Below are 14,641 nucleotides of genomic sequence, written 5' to 3'. Positions count from 1 at the left end.
TTGTCATGGGGCCCAAAATTCCTGGCAGCGCCCCTGTTGGCAAGTCATGAAATTTGCAAAAAGTACCAAATCATTACGTAACTGGAACGTCATGCGTTATATGTGTACGCGCGTTATTTCTTCTGTACACATTACGTGTACAGAAATATTTGACAAAGCGTTCTTTTCTCGTTAGTTTCACACGTTTTGTCCCTTTTGGCCTTCCATAGCGGAGGAAGCAGTCACGCGGTTGTTGCGTAAAGAAAGCTTCTCTCGGACGTCAAAGATCACGTGGTTTTGGAAAAACGAATCAGGCTCCGGGGTTACAGGGTTGCGCTGATAGATGCTATTTTCCTTTACTTTTATTTTCTTTTACCGTATGACCGTTCTTAGATACTTTGTTGAGGAACATCACATCACTGCTGGAAATAAACAATGTCCACAGAAATGAACCACCTAAATGACACCCGGCACTTCGATTAGATGAGATAACGGAACACAGAAGAATTGCTCTGATCTGCGTTAAAAAGGTTGGGCCGAATTCAATGTTTGATGGGAAGAAAGGGACTCTTAATGATTTGTGGGCCAGACATTCCTTATAAAAATACCCTGTGGCATTCCTTGTGATAAAACATAAAAAATACCGCAGAAAGATTGTGTGGTAATTGTATGGTATTGTTTTGTTGTTTTCTTTGGAAGAGCTTTACCATAGGATTTTTTTGTACGGTATGTAGTATTCCCGTAGCCTAATATTCTTGTGCTAGCATCACGTTGTGGCACTACTGTCACATTTCTGCAACAATTACCAAAGGGGTTTCTGTTGTTTAATAACGTTATGTTATATGTTTGTGGTACTGTGATATTACTGTCATATTTCTGCAGTGTTTACCACAGGATTTGTGTGGCATTGTGCAATATTCCTGTTATATTTCAGCAGTACTGGATACTACTTCTGTCATAATTCTGCAGTATTTACCACATGCAGGATTTAGTTGTATGAGTAATATTATTAAGTGTGGCTTTATGATTTTTTTTAAGCATACAAATCACAATTTTAAAATTATTGGGTCAGGTGAAGTGAAGTTCACAAGTAACATACATTTGTATGCATTAGAATATGCAGAAGCTTTAATAAAAATCGATACATATAGTAAATTGCTAGATCAATAATCAAAGACAAATGCTATATACATATAACTTTATTTGCGATGTATCACCAAAGCGTCTGCTAATAAGACTATATGTAAGTGTTTCTTTATCTCTCAATAAAATAAAACTATTTTGAATGACAAAAGCATTTCATTTAAAATGCACATAATTCAATGCAGCAAATCTGTCTGTGCTTAATGGGTACATTAACAAAATTATTAATTTACTATTCAAATATTCTATGGTCAGACAAAGAATTTAAAAGTAACCAATACTTCTGTAATTTAAAAAACCTGACATTATGAAAAAGCCTACTGCAGAGAAATTTCTTGATTTATGACAACATGTTTAGGAATGATCCGAAATGAACATTCTTGGCCGATATAAAACATTCTTGGCCAAATAAAAATAAAACACCTGTCCAAATACCAAACATGTTTTTTTGCATTTCTTCTATCAATTTAGCCGTATTTTTCACTATTGCATAAACTAAATGGTCAAAATGTGCTTTTTATAATTTGTCCTGCTTTTCACTAAAATACAATATAACTTAAAATAAAATTGAGCAAAACAAAGTCAATTACAACAAAAAATTAAGCTCTCTCCCTTCATTAATAGTCTATAATAGGCCTATAACTGACTGCTAAAATAATGTAATGCAAGTTACTTTGTACCCCTACAACAGAACAGTTAATAAAAAAGTGTCTTTCAACTTTAGGCCTATAAAATAAAAATATGAATAAATGAAAACTGTTGGATTATTATCGGCTACATTGCAAAATGATTTAAAGAAACAAAACATCAAATGTAGGGGTGCTCCGATCAGGATTTTCGGGGGCCGATCCCCGATTACTGGAAGCTGTATCACGCGATACCGATCACCAATTACAGGGTCTATTTGAAGCCTTGTATTTATCATGTAGCATTATTTATTAAACGATATGTACATTACGTATTACAATTAAGAGAAGACAACTTATCATGAATTGACAACTGTATTAGCAACATGTTCAGCATATTAACTTAGCAGCCTGTGCTTGGTTATTGGGAACAGCTTAGGGCTTGACAAATCCAACTTTCATGTAGAATACCCTGTTAAAACTGTTACATGGATCTAACTCAATAAAATTAAGACAACATTTTCCAACTACTTTTTGCAAGTTTAGTGAACTAACTGATATTTTGAGTAGTACAACTTAATTTATTTGCATACATTAAAATGCATATTATTAAGTAGCATTTTCAGAAAAAGCCAATAAATTGAGTACAATCAATGTAAAAAAAATAGCAGCATATTATACACATTCAACTTAATTAAAATAGGTAACATTTTAGTTAATGTCCTCTGATTTATTAATTTTTACCAAATTGCCCTTTCTTTGTTTTGGAAGTGTAAACAGCTTCAAATAATGAGTTGCTATAATGTCAATTTCCAACATTTATTAAATCATTGCCCTATGCAAACAGTAGCAATGAGTTGGACAGTATAAACATGTTAATATTGAAAAGGATTTTCTTTTGTAACAATTCACAAGTCATATTCAAAATGAGCTGGACAGTGTTAACACTCAATAACATCTGTATTCATTCATTAAAGAAAGCCTGACCTCAGTGTATAAAGTGCAGTTTAGTTGAATACCCTCACAGTATAGTTTTTTACTGTGTACACATAATATACAAAACATTTTTATATCAAGTTAACATGCACTTTTGTAACAATTCACGAACCATATTCAAAATGAGCTGGACAGTGTTAACACTCAATAACATCTGTATTCATTCATTAAAGAAAGCATGACCTCAGTGTATAAAGTGCAGTTTAGTTGAATACCCTCACAGTATAGTTTTTTACGGTATAATTTTAAAACATTTTAATATCAAGTTAACAGGCACTTTGTAACAATTCTCAAAGCTATATCCAAACAGTAGCCAGGGCTCTAGACTAACTTTTTGCACTGGTTGCACTGGTGCGCCTAATTTTTTTTCTTAGGTGCACCAGCATAAAATTTGGGTGCACCCAAATTTTCGACAGGATCCCATTTAGGCGATATTGACTTGTTAATGATTAACTAACAATCTGGTAAAAATTTAGTTTTTTACCAAAGAAAGGTAACTTACTGAGAAAGTATGCTTCACTGAACTGAAATACATTTCAGTTGGTTTAGATACATTTACAAAATCTGTGTCTCCGTCGATTAGGAATGCCATGTACGGTGTCAGTACACGATCCGTTCCACCTGCACGATCCGTTCTGAGCATGCGCGTAATTACGTATTAGAAAACGTCATTGTTTTCCTACACTATTGGTACCGTGACGCAGGCGATGAAACATTTGACGGCCAGGTGGCACAACTGGCAGCATATTTTTTGTTTTGTAGGCTAACGTTACATAGTTGAACCGTTCACGGCGAGTCTGTTTTTATGTTTTTAAATGTTGCTTACGTTACCATTACAATGTGTTTATGTGGTTGTCAATCCAAAATAATAGAGTTGTAACATGAACATGGATGATTTTGGTTACATGTGGAATAAAGTATTTTTATCGACTGCAAATCTTCAGTTTCCTCCAAACTCCATTTTGCGATTCATTGCTGTATGGCATGTCTATTTACCTTACAGTGTTTCGATCTGAGTTCAGTAGTATTGTCAAAGACGGTTTTTGTCGTTTTTTATTAAATTCTGATAATACTAGTTAACTTTAAATGTAGTAATTTATTAGTATGGGTCTATATAGGCTAATATATCTATCCATTTAATCTAAACTAGTAAAATAATCCCTTCAATGGCGTTTACAGAAGCCAATAAGGAACATAACACATATGTCTAACTAGACTATATTAATTTACATGAAGAAAGAACTACAAGGTTAGGGGGTTAAACATTACAGTATTTCAAACTGGTGGACAGCAGCGAAGTAAATTGAGTATTGTATTTAATTTAACAGTAAAATATAAACAAAGTAAAACAAAGCTGCGCAAGCGTGGAACAGATCGTGCAGTGTCGTAAATCATCGCACAACTAAATCATCATTTGCGCATGAGCGGTTTCTACAACGTCGTGGTGCGCATGCGCGAACGGATCGTGCAGGTGGAACGGATCGTGTACTGACACCGTCTTCGGACCAATGCTTGACATAACCTGGGAGGTTGATGGCTCCGTGTCAGAGCAATGTTTAAGATTATTGCACGGAGTTTTATCGAAAAGGTTTTCAATCGTTCTTTTCATCTTTTCTACTCACCTCTATCTCTGTCTGATTGCACCACTCGCGATTTCAAATGTAAACGCACGTACAGGACCATCTGGACCACGGCCAATCAGAGGGGGGTCCGCCCTACACTATCTCCAATTGGTTTAGACCACGTAATGGGACTTATGTGTGACAGGGAGACTTGAGTCGCGGAGACTTTTTTTCTCCGTCGAACGGCTGGTCGCACCGGTGCGACCTCAGATTTTTTTAAGTCGCACCATTGAGAATTTAGGTCGCATGTGCGACCAAATTAGTCGCACTCTAGAGCCCTGGTAGCAATGAGCTGGACAGTATAAACAATCAATAACATCTGTATTCATACATTAAAGAAAGTATGACCTCAGCCTATAAAGTGCAGGTTAGTAAAACACCTTCACAGTACAGTGTGTACATAATATTTAAACATTTAACACTAACATTAAAGGTCACAAGCATGAGCATTTGTCCTCAACCTTCACAGTGTGTTTTTGAAAACATCTTGAAAACAGCAGGGCTATTTTGTGTGTATAAAATATAAACTTTTTTTTTTCACACCACAAATTATGACCCGTAACATAGTATAGAGAACATGACAAGGACATATCATTACAACATTCAACGTTATGTCCAATAATGAGGTGGAACAGACAAAGAAAACAGCTGTTCACAAGTGCAGAGTGACATTCATGTCTGAGTACCTAGGCAGGTACTTGGGCGCAATGTGTCAAGTCCCACGAAAAGTCTTTGAAAAACCTCAAATGTTTTGGAAACCTTGGATGGATACCTACTGGTATTCCCTCAATGATGATTCCTACTGCCTACTGCATCTGGCTCACGACAGCCATATATGCTTATATTCTTCATTCACAGGTCCTCATGAACAGTGGTCTCTGCAGCCCCCTTTGAGATAAAAGATAAAGTATTCAAGACTAACAATGTCATTTGTTGATGAAAAGCAAATACCCCACCTCTACCTGCCAAATGCTGGTTCAGTCAGTTCACATTAACAGTCAGCACAATTTAAACCTGTTCACTAGACTGACCCAAACCTGCTTTGAGACAATACTTACACAGTAATCAGAGATGAGCTCCTGTCCACTCTCTCCCATTTACTCAAAGAGGCATCTCAGAGTGACATCTCTCTTCTTCACTGCAGTGACACTTGGGTCCTAGTTAGAACAACAATGAATACTTTATTTTGGTTGGTAAATTCACTCAAACCCTGTAATGCAATCATTACTGTAGGTCTGTATTCGTATTTCTTTTTTATCCATTATATTAATAGTAATAACATTTGAGACTATTAAGGAAAAGAATTAACAAAAAAAACTACCCAGATAAGCAAGATAACTGAAAAACAAACTACTCCAATTGATTAATATTGTACCTTTTAACTCTGTACCTACCTTTGCCCCACCTGTATCAGTTCCATCAATAAGTTATTGATGCGTTGACCAGTTGCTCCTCCCTTGGCACTAAAGAGCTCTAGGAGCTTTAGGGTGTGCTTGTCCAGCTGTGACATAAACATTGCTTCCAGGGGAACCGCAGTACATCTTCGGAACTCCTCGTTTACCTGTAAGACAGCAAATGTTTGACTGTTATTTAAGGGGGTTTAAAGATTAGCAACATTTTAACTTTATGCAAAGCAGTAGAGTCTACTATCTCATGTCCAAGTCACAATTTCCAAAAAGTTCTCAGAAGTGAGTAGTGTCAGGAAAAACAGAGTAAGTAACTTACCTGGAATGGTTCGAAGAGGGCAGGCCATCTTTCCTTAAAGTCAGCCACACAAGGAGACTTCCTGTCTTCAACCACTTCCTGTCTTCTCCAGCTGTATGTTCTGGCCATCATATCATTTGTGCTCCTAACGGAGTCCTTTGTCTGATGGGCAGCAATTAGGTCAAGTCTCAGATTCTCTAGGGTGTCATCTGTTTTACCATGTGGGTGTGAGGGTAAATAATTCCCCTCTGCCCTCTTTGGTTTCTTGACATTTTTAGAAGATTTTTGCTCATCATTTGACACATAAAAGTGTCGTGGAATGCAGGTTGTGGCTTATCATAAGCTGGTGCTTTGTAGCCAGGGACATGAGAATGTTCTCGAAGTTGCCAGTATGCCTTTCAATCCGTTTAAACTGGCTGTGCTTTGCTTCGAACTGCATCGTCCAGAAAGCTATCACTGGTCCAAAAGCTTTTATCAATGCAGGATAGTGCTCTAAAAAGTGGTGCTTCAGGATTAAAAGTTCATTAGGAAACACTTCCTGGAATCGGTGTCGGTGTTCAGAAATATTTGAGTCAAGATATGCAATGCTTTCCTCATTATGGACTGGACCCACAACAAGCTCAATAATGTCTTTTAAAGACATCAGCAGAAGCCAGGCTGGATCATTCGGAGGTATTTTGTGCCCAATAATGAATGGCAAAAGTTGCATGAGGGCCCAATTTTCATGCGCGTTTCCTCCAATCTTTTTTCTTGAGGAGAAGGTAGCAGGCACTGGCTGAGGAGAGTTAGTTTTGTCAGCCCACTTATATGGAAACTGTGAAATAGCATTGTTAAGTTCACTAAATGTGAAATATTTCTTAGAAAGGAAAACACTGAAGCACAGACCCAGTTCCAAGGGAACAATCCCTTCAAAAATGTCATGTAATAGGTCAGGTGGATAGCCAGTGACACAGTGGAAGTAGCTCAGATTTTCAGTCAATGGGCAAGCCTTTTTAACACCAAAACAATGTGTCAAGGCAGGGTTTTCTTTGACAGTCAATACATGAGCTGCATGTGCTTCTTGGGTGCAAGCAGAAAATGCACCAGACCTCACCTCCTTTATTTGAAATTCTGATTGCTGTCCAAGGCAAAATCTGCAAATGAATGGTCCAGAAAATGTTTCCACTAATCCACAAATTGAGTGTGCTCCAAGATTGTCTGCAGTAACGCAAAACACACTTCCTTTTACATTTTGTCCAACTAAGGAAATGTAGATGCCATCACGCTCCAAGATAGCAATGTCTTTTAACAAAGGGGCAAGCACTTCCTCGTAGCCAAATCTTTTGATGTCACTGCTTTACATAAAAGGGCCAAGTACACAGAGCTCAGAGTTGACCGAGATGAGTGTGGAATGTTCCCAAACACCCAGTATACAGCTGTAATCTTATGCTTCTTTCTTGAAGTTCCCAGTGGATTGCAAATTTCAAAGTCATCAATGTACAGTACAAGTGTAATTCTTAGTTCTTCAGAATAAAAATGATTTTCTTTATAGATTGTACCGTCTTGATATGATTCATATTTAGTAGATGACTTGTCCTTTTCTTTACTCAACTTTTTCTCTAAGATCTTCTTTACCCCAAATCTGAGTCAAAGATTTAAGAATTGGGATATACTGGAAACTTCTCTTCTCAGTTGGTTCAAGGATATACTCAACTGGCTCAACAACTTCAAATTTTTCTTCATAATACTTCATCTCTTGAACGATGAGGATAGAGGACCAGCACTACTAAGTGCTGCATTTAGGGGATTGGAATTGCACAATTCTTCCACCAAAGATGTCACAACAGTGTCATCAATGGTTTGGTTATTTTTCATAAAATGTGAAACAATGATACGTTTAACTGAATATATGCGTGCAGAATTTGCTATGAAGTGAAGATCATCAACCAATTCATCAATGCACCGAACTGAAACATTATGAACACTCTCTAATTTCAACAAGAGGGATGCTATATACTCTACAACTATATTGCTTCCATCTTCCTCTTCATAGTGTGCATTAGTGCTACTGCCTTCATGATTAGCATCATTGTGGACCTTATCCTCTTCAGAGGCTAAAAAATCAAATGCTTCCTCTGCTAACCCACAGATAATCCCTGGTTTGAAATCTTGTGATGTATGTGGAGTATGGTTCCTGTGTTTGTGTGTTGCAAACATCCTATACACATTTGTTTGGTGATCACATCCTATGAAGACACACTTAACAGTCTCATTATTCTTGAGATGATGACCTATGTGTTAAAAAAAATCCTTTTCATTTTGAAATCCAGGGTTCTAACACAAAGGGCAGGTAAATGAAAGACTTGTTAAGGGATTTAGCTTCTGGGTGGTATCTTGAGAGGTGAGAGCAGAAGGAACTCCAGGATTTAAAAGAACGGATTTAAAATGATCACAAAACAGTCTGGTTTTAAACATTTAACACTTTTATTTACTTCCAGTTGAAGCTGGTTTTAACAGTGTGTACTGTAAATAAATTATAAGTTAAAGTTAAAGTAAAAGAGCTATACCAAACAAATTCAATATTCCACAAAACCATAATAAAATTAAAATAAGTTAAATGTATAGCTCCATATACAATAAATAAATATAAAATATAAAATTAATAAATAATACCAAAATATAATTAAAACAATGTAGAATGTTCTCAATATATACAGTACACAGGCAAGAGGTTTTCCTACTTCACTACTTTTTAAAAATTATACTTTTAGACTTTTACTCTGTCTACCTCTGAACTTTAATATTTGAACAGTGTTTTGAAAAATGTCTTGAACAGGGTGCTCCTTAGTACTGCCAGTTGAGAAGTGGCAGGTTGTAGTACAGGAAGCACAACATCTCTGCCTTGGAACCTGTTAGAGAGCTCCTCCTATCTTGATGGCCCCCACTCATTTGGGTAACTTCTAGTTAGTTCTCTTTTTATCACAGTTTCATTTCCTTTTTTGTTACATTGCGTCTCCCAATATAAACGTATGCTTATTGCTGTTATCCCTACAAGTGCTATAATACCAGTTATTCTATTCATCCCCCACATTCCTCAAGTTATATTTGATTTCAGGAATTGTGTAAATAATCTGGGTTCGGTTCAAATATAAATCAAATCTTGGGTCTTCGTTTTTACTCTTATTTCTCCTTCAATCTCCTCAAATGAGTATAAGACTCTTTGCCCTGCCTGTTCATATCTCAGTATTATCCGTAAATGAGTTTGAGCTTCGTCCAATGCGTTTATCACTATCCCAATAATTACTGGGCCAAATTCAACAAGAGCATCATCAACAGTGCACTCGCTGAAAGAGTCATTTTCGAATATATCCATATGATATGAGAATAGATCAATTTGGCCCTTAGTGTACCTCAGGGGTATTAGGGGGTTGGCACTGTTGACTCCATGGGCCATCTACAAATCTACCCATTTTCTCCCCGTTTCGAGTGCGGCTTTCGTTAGACGAGTCTTTAGCGTGCGATTGCATCGTTCTACGACTGCTGAGCTCTGCGGATGATACGGAATGTTGAAGTGCCAATCAATAGACAAAGCTTTTGCTAGGAGCTGTGTCACCTTTGACGTAAATGGCGTCCCGTTATCGCTTTCGATAGTCGAAATTATTCCATAACGCGGTATTATCTCCTTCGTTAAGATCTTAACTACCGTTTTAGCATCCTCTTTCGCGCACGGAAATGCTTCTGGCCACTTTGAGAATCGGTCAATGATGACCAAAAGATATTTTAGATTTCCTACCGGCGGCATATGAGTAAAATCGATCTGTACATGTTGGAACGGTGATTCTGGGTGTGGCAACGCATCATGCTTAATTGCTTTGTGCGGATTTACCTGCGCACATGTTAGACATGCGTCCAAAACGAGTTTTGCCGTTTTATGCACATCAGCAATGCAATACAATTGATTAATTGCCTGAACAACTTTTGCACAGCTTGTATGAGACAAACCATGGTAGTGCCTTATTAGAATAATTAATCCTAACTTTGGTATTGCAATTCTACCCTTTTCATCTCTTATGATCCCCCTTTCGTCCGGAGCACAACCACTTTTGCTCCAATGCTCCAAATCTGCCTGGGTCGGTTGACTTTGTACAATTTTGATGTCGATATCTGGTATATTCGTTATGTGCACGGTCATTGCTATCTGTGTTTCGTCTTTTTGGTGAAACGTTGATTTAATCTGACTTCTGGCTGCTGTCTTTGCAGCTTCATCAGCCCTGCGGTTCCCTAACGTTTGTTCATCCTCCCCGAATTGTAGTCTAGAGCAAAAGCTTCAATTACTTCGCCTGAGTCTGAAACCACAGCATAGCCACAAAGGTAGACACCATCATAGGGCTTTGAACAAGACCCATCAACAAAGATGTGTTCCCCCCCATCCAGGGGCGTATCCAACAGATCGACCCTGGAAGAACAAGAGGTTGTCAGTTCAAAGATGCAATCATGATCAATAGTCAAATCGGTTATCTCCATAACACCTAAAAGTCCCAGCAAAGCAGGGTTAATGCTTTCTGTCGTTTGTATAATAAGATTTCTTGTAGCCAGCAGAATAACCTCATACCCTGAGCGCCATTGCGCTGTCATGTGTTGTGTCTGCATGTTGTGTAAAATAGCGCCGACCTGATGTGACGCGTACAATGTCATTGGGTGTGATAAAACAGTTTTCTCCGCCATCTGCACAATCAGAGCAGCTGCAGCCACAGCACGAAGACATGCTGGCATACCTGTGACTATGTTATCTAATTTCTTAGACAGATATGCTACTGGTCTATATGCGGAACCATGCAGTTGCACCAGGACACCTACAGCTACACCCTCCGTCTCCCTAGCATGCAAGTGAAAAGGCTTGGTATAGTCTGGTAAACCCAGTGCTGGTGCTTTAATGATGGCTGCTTTCAATGCATCAAAATGTTCATCTGCCTCAGCAGTCCAGTCCAGACGTGTGTTTGGCGGAGTTTTGTGATCAATCAGACCTCTCAGGTGCCTATCGTGGATCGCACAGTCAGGTATCCACGATCTACAATAGTTCACTAGTCCCAGAAAACTTTGGAGCTGCTGTACTGTTCGTGGGGACTTAATGCTTCTTATCAACTGGATCCTGTCTGTGGATATTGCTCTGAGGCCCTGCATCAGTACATGACCTAAGTAATTCACCTTAGTCTGGACCCATTGCAGTTTTTCTTTCGAGGCCTTGAAACCTGCGTCCGCAAGCACATTGCAAACAATCACAGATGCTTTTTCACAGTCCTCCTCCGTCTCTCCCGACACCAGGATATCATCTGCAAACTGAAGCACACATACCGTTGACGGCAAATCAATCATCCTTGCCAAAGTTTTGTGCACTGCTGCCGAAAAGACAGCGGGCGAGTCTGCGTATCCCTGTACAAGGCGTGTCCAGGAATATTGTTGCCCTCTATATGTAAAAGCTAACAATGGCTGAGTCTCCAGCTGTACCGGCACAGAGAAAAAAGCTGCACACAATTCAATGACAGTGAAATACTTGTGTGAGTAAGGTACCGAATTCATAACAGTCGGAACATCAGGCACAATTGGTGCCAGTGGTATAATTAACTGATTGATAGCCCTCAAGTCTTGCGTTAATCGCCAAGTTTTTCCATCGGCTTTCACTACAGGGTTAATTGGTGTGTTGTATGGTGAATGTGTTGGTGGGGGACACCCTGCTGGACAAAATTTTCAATCCAAGGCTTAATACCTTCCTCTTTATCTTTTGACAAAGGGTATTGTTTAATGTAAATAGGCTTAGTTGTTTTAAGCTTTGCTTTATATGGTTCCATGTCAATGAAACCAGTGTCATCCTTGAACTGAGACCATAACAAAGGGTTAATCATGGAATCCACCCGTGCAGGCATACTGCCACAGGAAACAGGCGTGTGTGAGCCACTTGCCTGCTCACATGTTGGTAATGGAGCGATGGATGCCTGTTAGGTTCATTCTGCCTTTGCAACTGCCAGCAGTCTCGTTTAAAATGGCCCTTCCTACCACAATGGAAACATGTCATATCTGACTTCCCCTTTTGGTGAGTCCTTGATGGTTTGAGCTCGGGGTTAGAAGTTTGATTGCGGTTATACTTCCCCTTTTTCTGGTGCCCTGTAAACATAGCATTTTCTACTTTTACAGTGAAACCACCTGATGCATCTAACTCCCTTATCCGTTTTCCTAGAGCTTCTACGGTCATTTCGTGCAAATTCGATGTGGTGATTCTGATCAATTGCGCTTGCTTTGCATTCATGTTATTCAACATTGTGTTAATAAACAGAGGCTTTAATTCATTTGTCAATGGCAATTTAGAATCATCGGTCCACGCCCTCTGAAAGCGCACAAAAAATTCAGACACAGATTCTTTCGGTTTTTGCTTAGTACTGGCAGCAAACGATAAATCTTGTCTGCTTCCGAGACGTTCATCGAGAAAAACTCTTAATTCTGTGAAAAATGTGTCAACATTAACAGCTTTTTCCCAGAAGAATTCATGTGGGTTTTTTTATCATTGTCGGGTGATAACGTGGGGCATTTCTGAACTATCATTTGTTCAGTTATATCCCCTTCGAGTGTTCTCAGTAAAACTGCCCTGAAATCACTCCCTGAAAAATTTGCATATTTTGTGTGCGTTTTTAAAACAGTCACATATTTTCCCACTTCTTGTGGGGACGGTAAGCTCTTACAAATTGATTCCATATCAGACATTTTTAGCGGTCTTATATTTACGTTATTACCGGCCCGAATCCAAACCATTGAATTCTGAGATCGAATGGTGTCGGAACTGTTTTTCAGACAAGCTGTCTGCGACACAGGGGCTGACGGCAATGTTTCGGGCTGGCAAAAAGCGGAGTATGATGGCGGCTTTTCAACTAAACCTTGCTTTGCAACATAAGCAAGCATTTGTTTTTTCTCAGGACCTTCGTCCCACACCTTTTTAAAATCCTTCCATACAGCGTAAGCTTTAAGCATGTATGTATAATCCCATTTTGGGTCACCCCATCCTTCTTTCACCATACTTTTTGTCCCTTGGGATACGGCGTATCAATTTGCGGTGTCATTTTCTCTGACCACCCTGCGAGATTACTGACATATGGTTCGACATAAAAACCTTGATCATTTCTATACATAAATGCGTTTGGCATTTCGCCAGGCAATGGTCTCGAAACCGAATTTCCCATCTTTCACTTCAAAAAATTGCAGTAAAGCTAATAATGCAGAAATCAAAATAAAATAGCAGCAATGGAAACTTTAATAAGTTTCCCCTTGTTAGAGTGGATTAGTGTTTTAGGAACCCTTGAATGTTCAATCGACCAACTGTTTCAACTATATTGCATGTATCGTATTGTGACCGTGGGTGAATCGGTTCACCTTCTTTTTCTGGGTGCTTACGTTGTGAGCTCTCACGCGACTTCCCGAGAATCACGGTCGCCCCTCTTTGCACCTTCTTTTCCAGTCACAATATATCAACATGCGATACCAGTTTAACAATTTTGTTTCTGTTCAATGATTCAAATATTAAGTTTTGTTTCTCTGAACAATTTTTTCTGAACCAACAAATCTGTTTCTGAATGCCAAAAGCTCTGTTTTTGACTGCCAAGCTGCACCGCGATCAATATCAACAGTTTGATCAGAACCGTATTTTTACTTGTGCGTTAATAGCTGTCCAACAACTACTGTTGTCCGACGCCACGGAACAACAATGGAATTTAAACCATTCCACTAACATAAGTATTAGAACCTATTTCGTCTCTCTACGAAATATCAAACACAAAAATCCTACAGGGTAAGCATCATATTTACTTCAACCAACATTTGTCAATCAAATATTTGTCAAAGAAATATTTTAAAACACTTACCCTTTTAATTGTAGGTCTGTGCCCGATCGTCGGTGCGCCTGTTGCCTCAGCTCAGCTTTGGTCACTTGGTTCGAAGAGGTTTTCCCCCTTTCACGGCACGAGCCCCCAAATTGTAAGATTATTACTTTGTCTAGATAATAGCTTTTACGAGTTGATGAGTCTAGTCGATGGAACAATCAGAAGAACCGAGCCCGGGGACCAAGAATGAAGCAGACACCGAAGTACAGTTCACTCAAAGTCAAAGTTTATTACAAATGGGTTCAGTTTATATATATGCAAAAGAGGAAGTGAGATTTGGGCTCAAATCCCTCACATTGTTGCACAGCACATATATCACACATTGTTAGTTATTCCTGTCTAGGACAATTTATTAGTGCTTGGTTATACGTCGGTGCCACTTATAACACACCATGAGATACATCCTTTTAAGGAAGCATATATCATCTGAGGAAACATATATTATCCTCCTAGGTTACTTACAGCGAGTAAATGTATGGGAACCATGGCATTCATGGGAACCATCAATGACCAAGATTCTAGAATCTCACAATAACTTAATTTGATATCACTGAAAAATAAATACTGAAACCTGTTTTGCGATCAAGAACGGGCTCTTGAAGATACCGATCCAGCTCCTCGTTCAGACTCTCAGACACCCCTGTCACTGTTTGCTGGCTCTGCAACATGT

General features: G+C 38.7%; 1 protein-coding gene across 1 annotated transcript in view; it reads left to right on the top strand.

Annotated features, from left to right (window-relative positions):
* Positions 1-268: 268 nt before the first annotated feature.
* Positions 269-14,641, top strand: part of chst10 (carbohydrate sulfotransferase 10) — a 91,614-nt gene continuing 77,241 nt past the window's right edge. The window contains exon 1 of the mRNA XM_079462363.1: positions 269-509. The gene's annotated coding sequence lies outside the window, so the exon portion shown is untranslated. The remainder of the gene's footprint in view (positions 510-14,641) is intronic.

Source organism: Barbatula barbatula (assembly GCF_947034865.1).
Source record: "Barbatula barbatula genome assembly, chromosome: 8".
Taxonomy (NCBI): Eukaryota; Metazoa; Chordata; class Actinopteri; order Cypriniformes; family Nemacheilidae; genus Barbatula; species Barbatula barbatula.
The sequence above is the reverse complement of the archived record's forward strand: the minus strand, read 5'-3'. Positions and strand labels throughout refer to the sequence as shown.